Consider the following 7,977-nt stretch of genomic DNA (forward strand, 5'->3'; position numbering starts at 1 on the left):
TAATAATCTTAGAATCCTAGTTTCCATTGTTGGCAATAGTATTTAGAAGTAGAAGTCGAAGCTAAACTTCATTAGTTATTAGTTAAAGATATTTCGAATGAATTTTCAATGAATTTCAAACTTGATTTAAAGTGCAGACATTCAAACGATTCGAGGCACACAGAGTGGTGGCAATTTCCATGAAATCCTTTTCAATGGCTTACAGGTAAGTATCAGCGCACTCAAACTCTTTTATTATGAATTATAATCCGCAGATCCCACGAGCTTGAGAGCTTTCGAAATGCATCATTCCATTTGACATTGCTTCATTCATTTATCAATATTCGAATGCTGACTACTGGCATTCATTTCGAGATTGCTTAGTCAGCAATTGGATTCGATATTCATGTAAATAATTGCACAACCAAACAGGCAGACTCACTCCCAGCTGCTTAGCTTACATGGCGGCCCGTCCTGGCCTCAAGTGCAGCAGCCGAAGCTGTCTGACTTTGATGGGGATGGAAATTTTGGGCGCTGCCATGGCAGATGCTGATGTCAGCCATTTGGATTTTGGGGCCAAATGATTTTTGGCATATTGCCGGGCCATGGATTATTGTCCACCCCCTTTCAAAGCACTCATAAATATGCACATGGAAAATGTTGTTGCAAATTTGCAAATGAAATGCGGCCATCAATCAGGGTAAATGGCAGTCATCCAACAAGTGGCAAGCTGCCGATTCCCATGCAACAGCCAGACATGGCGTATGCGCAATTTGCATGACGATTTAATGCCATTAAAGAGCACCTAAATATGTGTGCACTCGATGTGACAAATAGTCAATAAACATGGCAATGGAAAAAAATGACCACCACAAGTTCCTTGCGTGTTCTCGGGCCACACCCCAGGGTGCGGGTGTGGTTTGCCTATAAAATTTGTTATTGACATTGAGGCCACATGTCCATGGGGCCATGGGAACGAAGTCATGACCTCCATGAACAGTTGAGCAGCGCAAGGGCAGCGGGAAGGGCTAGAGCGGGTAGCAGAAAAAGAGGTTATGTTATGTTTAATAATAATTATCCAATCAATTGTTTTAAATGGAACTTCAGGCATAGCTGGACTTGAGTATAAATAGAGAACTATAAATGGAATATTAGACAAGGGACAGGCAATCAATTGTCACTTAAACTTAGCTGCCAAAGCAGAACCTTTGCTGCTGTTGGATAAACCACACAAATTAGCCCCAAGCCTCCACTCTAATAAATCCAATTAAATCGAATGATGTGTAATGCTGCCATTTCAGCTCCCTAAATGCAATTTGCGTAACTCGATACAGTTTCCCGTTATGAAATGCAATTTTTCAATCTATTTCTCAGTCCAGTCTGTCGCTCTTGGCTTTGGATAAATTATATAAGTTTAAATAACAACATTACAGTGAGTCGTCTGGCACCTACACCTCCATGGGGTGCAGGCACAGACACAGACACAGCCACAGACAAACAGACAGACACACAGTCAGTCACTCAGTCAGGGGCAGGACTTGTAGCTGTCCTTCGTTGAGGAACTTTGCTTGTGCCTTTTAGCATTAAATATAAATTAGAGAGGCTCCTGCTGGGGTGGAGGGTTGTAGGTCAAAGGCAAGCCAGCACAGGGCCAAAACAAAAGCCAAGTACAATGTCCTTGCATGCAAATGCTGCCCCTGCCGGTGGCCTGCCTTTGACAGCCAAAGGATAACAATATTGATTGTGGGTTCGGTTCGCTGTGTATGGACAGGTGGGCTCTGTTTACCGTCTGGCTTGTCCTTTTCTGCGTTTCCCAGGACAACCCAATGACTTTGAGACCTCCTTTGAGTGTGTCCTCGAACTGTTTTCCTGTTTGTGTGTCTCTCTGTCTGTGTTTCCCATTCTAATGGCTTTTTAATTGAAGCTCAGAATTCAATGAATAAATAAAAGATAGTTGCCACAGCCTTTGTTTGTTTGCTTGCCACACTCACACAGCAGTGAGATAAAACATTAAAGAAAAGCAAAGAAAAAGAGTTAAAGTTAAGGCTGGAAAGTCAGGAAAACAATATTTTCTATTGAGTAAAACTGAAGGTGGCATTATGACTGCCGGTCATTCCCGCCACATGTGTCTGCCGCTGAAAGTGCACTTCCAATCCAATGAATCGCCACAAGAACTTAAGAGCTCAGCAAGCTTCAACTCCGCTCAATAAGAATGATATATAAACTGCCAGCTAAATATTTATTTGAGTATTTTTAGCTGTTTGTGATTGTGGCATTCCAGATGAAAGAGCAAAGATAAAGCGAAGCTCCTTCCTGTGGAGCTAATCATCTGCTGTTGAATACTTAAACTAAATTCCCAGCATCAAATGGAAATAATCTGCACAGAAATCGAAAGCTCAAAGATTGTTCTGCCTTCCCTTTGAAAATAGGCTTATAATTGCTGCCCAGACACAGGCCAGTTCCAGTTCCAACTGATTTGCAGGATATTCTGCCAGTAATTTCGAATTACATCAGCAGACAGGTGCCAGCAAAATTTAGATTGGAATATTCGGTAGTCTAAGGCCACATTCTTGAATGATTTCACCCTTAGCCCAGTGCATAATTAACCAAATCGAAACGGACAAACGGCTGTTCGGTTAGCCAGGAAACATACGAGTGTAGGATTGCAGGACTGTGGACCCCCCGACTGCTGTCCATTTGTTGCTGTGGAAGCACGTGTTGGTGCGGTTTCCTGCCCCCAAAACTGTGGCATTCTGTGGTTGCCAAACCCCAAGCCAAAACCAAACAGAAACAGACACTGGACCAGGCCCAAGTGGTGACTTTTGGCCAGTTACTTTGCCTTTGTGCCTCAGGACGAACAACTCATTATTGGTTTGGACACTGAATGGAATTTAAATCCGTAACTAAGAAGTAATTACTTCATGCAGGGCTTCAGGGACAAACCCCCAGGGGGACTCTGCCTCAGGTTGTGGTAGCCTCAACTCCCAAACTAAATGAGTTCTGGGCCCATTCTGGCTCATTTCTGGGGGTGTCAATTGCTATCATCTTCTTTAATAACCTTCATAAGCAACAAATATGTATTTTCGTTCTGCTATTTTTGCCATTTAATTACAATTTTCTATGTGATTCCACTTTGATTGGCGATTGAGGCACAGCTGCGTGAAATGATATTGAACAGAGGGAGAGAGAGTGGGGAGCTCCGTGCCCAACTCCGTGCCGGACTCTCATCTATCTGCCTGCCACTCCTCTGTAACCCCTCGCCTTGGCTTCTGTGGTCACTGGAAATGTTGTCCGCTTTTAATTTCAAATGTACGTGACTTGTTTTAATTAGTCGCACGACCAGGGAAATAATATAAATTATATACAGGAATATATATAGACTCGTATTTATGCTTTTGTGTAATGCTTTGCAGCAACATCCGCTGTTGAATAGGTTTTTGCTGTACTTCACTCTCCGTATTTTGCGGTCTAATAAATGTGACAGCTCGTCGGAAAGTGTGTGAGGAAAGAAACTCCCAATGTTTTCCAGTCTAAGGTTGGTCTAAGGTGCTTATTGTTTGGTCGAGCAGCTGGCAATGATTTGAGTAACTATTTCTTAGCTACAGAAACAATTTCAAATGGCAATAATTGCGCTAATAAATTTTGAATATGCAGGAAAATAACTAGCTACAAATAGCCTGCAAATTGCCTACAAATCTGCCATTTATTTTAAATAATTTACTTAAAGATTTACCCCAAAATGCTGCCCCATTTGCAGCGACATTCAAGCAAATGAACTGAACAAAATGGCTCATCAAGCAGAGCAGACTTGCAGTCTGCATGCTAGACCCATGGATGAGTCTCGTCCCAAAAGTATCAAGCAAACAATGCATATATTATCCCCCCTCTTGCCCCTCTTGCCGTACTGCACAGGGGTAGGTTGACTTGGTCCAAGACGAGCAAAATTTTCAACTACTTGGGTCAAAGTTTTCGCATAAAACGGCATAACATTGCACAAACAACAATTGCCAACAAAAACATGAAGCCAGCTGCATGCCGCTTAGCTGCATTCTCCATGCAACTTTCACTTTGCCAAGCTGTCGATATAGACACAAAACTAACCTCTCTCTCTCGCTCTCTCCAGCTACGAAACTTGTTAAATAAGACTTCTAAATTCATTTGGTCCATACGCAACTTAACACCGAGTAAAAACCCAAAGCGGCATCAAAAGTTTTCCAGCCGCACAAAAAATAGCAGGAGCTGCAGGGGCATCAACTAGCAAAAGTACAACGAATGAGGTATGCATTATCCTAACGAGTTTTTGGGTTACAAAAGTTAATGTGATATTTGAAACAATTTAAACAATTTGTTCAAGCAAACGCAGAGCGAATGTCCAGCCTGGCGTGAGGTGTTAGAGCTTCAAGGTCCAAGCAACAGCAAATTTCTGTCAAATAAAATTGATTAGCTATTCTCTCTACATCCCGCCAAAGCCAGTGTAGCCTGCCCAGCAGAGTAGAGTATCAACATGAGCGAAACACAATAAACAACTTCATCAAGCGGCTGCGGCTGCGGCGGCGGCTGCAATTGCTCGTCGTATGGCTCAGAGCTGTGCAAATATTTTTGGGCAATCCCGAAAGCGTAAAGAAAATAGAAAAAGCGCCCGAAAAAGTTGGGCGCAAGGCTGGAGCTTAAATAAATAGCGTTGTGCGGGAGGGGCAGGGGCAGCAGTTGGTGGCAGGCATCACAATGGTCGCTTGGCCACCTAAAAAGTATGCAACACTTTCTCAAGTTGCTCTCGTCCTTGCCAGGCGCCTCCCCTCCACGCCTGATCCTTTACAACTTTTGTTTCTTGTGCATTTTCATTAAATAGTGTTGTTCGCCTCGGCCCCTCCCCATTGTTGGCTCCGTCGCTGTACTTTACTTTGCATATTTTAACTGCTTATGGCTCGTTCCGACACGCCTTCGTCATACAACAAGGAACCAGCCCGAAAAAGAGGAGAACCATCAGAACATTGTAATAAAAAATAAACTTTACACTTTGCTGCTTCGCTACGAAACTACTTTTGTCTCTGTTAATATCTTGTTCGGGGGCGGCTCTGCTTGCCATTGTTTTCCAGGACTCTATTCGTACTCGCACAAGTAGAAAAATTAGTTGCTGCTGTTTAAATAATAAAGTTGTGATGAGAATTGGCTAAACCAATTGCTTACTTGGGCTACAAGACATCATCTTGCTAGCAAAATAATAATAAAAAAAACATTGATGGTGTCTTAAAAAAAAAACAAAGCAAGTTAAAGCATAACACTACAACAAAATTCCCCGCAAAAAAAGCTGACATCAAAGCGAGGTGAGGTGAGGGCAATCATTCTGAATGCAACAATAAACAGCTGGCAGCAAGAAAAGTTTCAACATTTTCATTTCCATTTACGCGTCGCTCGTTCGCGTAGCCAGAAACAATCCGTGGAAAAGAAGTGCATTGTTCGCGTTGTAATTTGTTTCATTGCCAATTGTCTTGTCGTGTCTTGTCTCTTGACTTGCTTTTTATGACTTCGCCAAGAGCTGGTTTTATGGCCCAGACACTCCACTCCACTGCGATGGGACATCAGCTGTGGCAGGATCTTTCATTTGTCTGTCTGTCGGTCGGTCTGTGGGTTTTCTGTCTGTCTGTCTGCGAAACTTGACTGCTGTCGAGGGCCGTTGCCTGCTTCATCGCTGTTGCTGTTGCTGTTGCAACTCGGTGGGTTAACTTAATTTGCAGTCACTGTGGCCAGCTTTGAGGTGTGGCCGTGGCCATGGTCAGTCCCTCGTGCTGTTCCCATCTGTATAATTGGCTTATGTGTCCATCCCACAGACACAGTTCCACATACTGAAATAATTATTACAAATACGAGTATCAGCTTTGCGCATTCAAGTGTTGCACAATTAAGTGGGTCGTCGTTTGGTGCCAACTAAAATTTCGGGGCACTCGTCTCTAAGCTGCAAAGGACTCTTGGCATTTGGCTGTGTTTTCTGTGCGCTTTTAATTAGCATCAAATTACTTTTATTCACACGCCAATGCGTGTGGACCGCTGCACCTTTTATGCTCTTCTCCAAAGCTCACTCGCTTCCACCCTAAAGCATATGTGAATCCCATTTATGGTTAATTAATCCTTGGAATTACATGGCTATAAACATGTTTCTTTACGTTACGGTAATGCTGGGTTAATTGCTGCTTTTGATGCTTCAAGTTAGCTGCTGACACAAGGGATTAATGTAATCAGAAACTACTTCGAATCGATGGTGGAAATCGAGTTGGATAAGTTGTTGATTAATGTCGTTATGTAGTTATTGTCGAAAGTGGTGAACAGTTGCTTTCCCTTTTATTTTGTAACGTGTGTAAATTCAAGTACCTGCCATTAAAAAACTCTGCCCACAACCTGTAAAAGTTTAATTGCTGAAAATTGACAGCTTATTATATAAAACCGCAGCCAAACACACTTTATTTTTTTGTAGGGCAGACTCAAAAATCGAGTTGCCAGTTTGGGGTTGAAATAAAACGCGCCACTTTCGAGTGCCACATGTGGACGAGAACTGATTGGCGGATGCGTAATGTGGGGCAACAGATTGAGGCTGGTGTGGGAAGTCAGCTCAGCGCTGCGTATGCGTAACATTTAAGCTGGAAAAGTAAATTAAATTAAGGGCAAACTAACAGCTGACAAGCGGCGGCAAAATGTCAAACTAACAAACTAATATGGAGGCAGGGAAAAAGGCTCAGGCTGAGGCTGTGGCAGGGCGCAGAGAGACTGGAGAGTGTGCACAAGTGGCATGTGTGGCACGCTGGGAGGGGAGTACAGTTTTTAATTAACGATGCACGAAACTAAATTGAAAAATTTGATTAAAAAGCAGCAGCTTTTTTTCGTAGCAGCAGCAGCGCCAGGAAGATCTTCAAGTACGAATGTGTGGGGCGGCGCCTTTTGTGGGTCGCTGCTAGATATGTGCAGCGGGGGATTGCGGGCGTGTGGAGGCTGCACGGAATGTGTAGTTAGTTTAAGGGTGTGAGCGAAAGTTCTAGTTAGTTTTTGGCTTTGCAAATGTTTAAGCAAAATTTTATTTGCAGCTAGCAAAAAGTGCACCAAGCTGCAAAAACTTGGCATGCCTGCCTGCCCCTTGCCACTGTGACTGTTCCTGCTGCTGCATGGGTGTGTGTGTGTGTGTGTGGATGTGTGTGGGCGACTGGGCGTGGCTGGCATTAACACTTGTAGTGTCAGTGTCGCATGTCGTGGCATGCGAAACGGTTAAACTAAATACACGCTGTCTGGGCTGCCGCCTCAGTGCACCCGCGAGTGTGTAGTCGCTCTCTCTCTCTCACTCTGCCGCTTCGTTGCATTCACAACACACACATACACGCTTGCCTGCCTTACACACATTATACATGTCATATACATACTTATATACTTATATATATTCATGTACATATGTATATGCTGGCTGGTAGGTGTGCCAAGCACGCAATTAGAAGTTGCTCAGTTTATTTTCATTTTCTTTTTTCCCCCTTGCACCTTTATGTCGCGCTTTTCTTCCGCCAGCTGAGCGAAACTTTTATAGTTTGTCACGAATATGTAAATTCAGATAGGGAGAGTTCTCCCTCTTCCGACAAGCAATCAACTTGAGCACAAAAGTAAAACCAAACATAAGAAAATGAGAGAATCTGCATATATTTTTGGGGGGGAAAAATAGCAACTTAAAGCAGAAAAAATGTAAAAAGGAGCGTACACACAGAAAATATTTTTACCTCCACAGCTACTCCCAGTTAGATGCCAAAAGGATGACATATAAATCAATTATAAATCATTTATTTAATATGCATGGAAAACCGGAGCTTCTGGAGCATTTCTTTGACTTCAATTTTAATTTTCTTGCAAACGGCATTCCTGCTGCATTTTTGTGGCATGAAAATTTTAAATTCTCAAATTAAATGAAGCATTTTCAACCGACTTTTATCACTTGTTTTTGTGGCAGCGTTTGCCCATCAAAAATCTCAA

The sequence above is a fragment of the Drosophila subobscura genome, chromosome J (assembly GCF_008121235.1).
Source record: "Drosophila subobscura isolate 14011-0131.10 chromosome J, UCBerk_Dsub_1.0, whole genome shotgun sequence".
Lineage (NCBI taxonomy): Eukaryota > Metazoa > Arthropoda > Insecta > Diptera > Drosophilidae > Drosophila > Drosophila subobscura.